Genomic DNA, 379 nt, shown 5'->3' with positions numbered 1-379 from the left:
AGTGGACGTGTGCAGTGAGCAGGGGGAGGAGGTGCAGAGCAGAGTGGACGTGTGCAGTGAGGGGTGGGAGCTGGGTCCTCACAGCCTGGCCCCCCCCCGTTCTTCCACTGGAGGCGTTCAGGCTATCCTGACAAGGGAGCGGCTGGCCAGTCAGGCCTGTGTCTGCAAGCAAGGCACCCAAGTCAGAGGCGCTCCGCCTCCAGTGCCAGCAAGCCGGGTTTCCCTGGAAACCGGCTCCGCCAGCGCCCACAAGGAGTGCAGGTGGCTTCCTAAGCTGCCCGTGCTGCTAAAAGTGCGGGGGAGCAAGCTGGCCGCCAGGTGGCCGTGGGCTGGACTCGACCCCACGCGCCCGTGAAGCTTCCTGGTGAGGGCCCCCCCC

Source organism: Dipodomys ordii, unplaced genomic scaffold (assembly GCF_000151885.1).
Source record: "Dipodomys ordii isolate 6190 unplaced genomic scaffold, Dord_2.0 Scaffold71, whole genome shotgun sequence".
NCBI lineage: Eukaryota > Metazoa > Chordata > Mammalia > Rodentia > Heteromyidae > Dipodomys > Dipodomys ordii.
The sequence above is the reverse complement of the archived record's forward strand: the minus strand, read 5'-3'. Positions refer to the sequence as shown.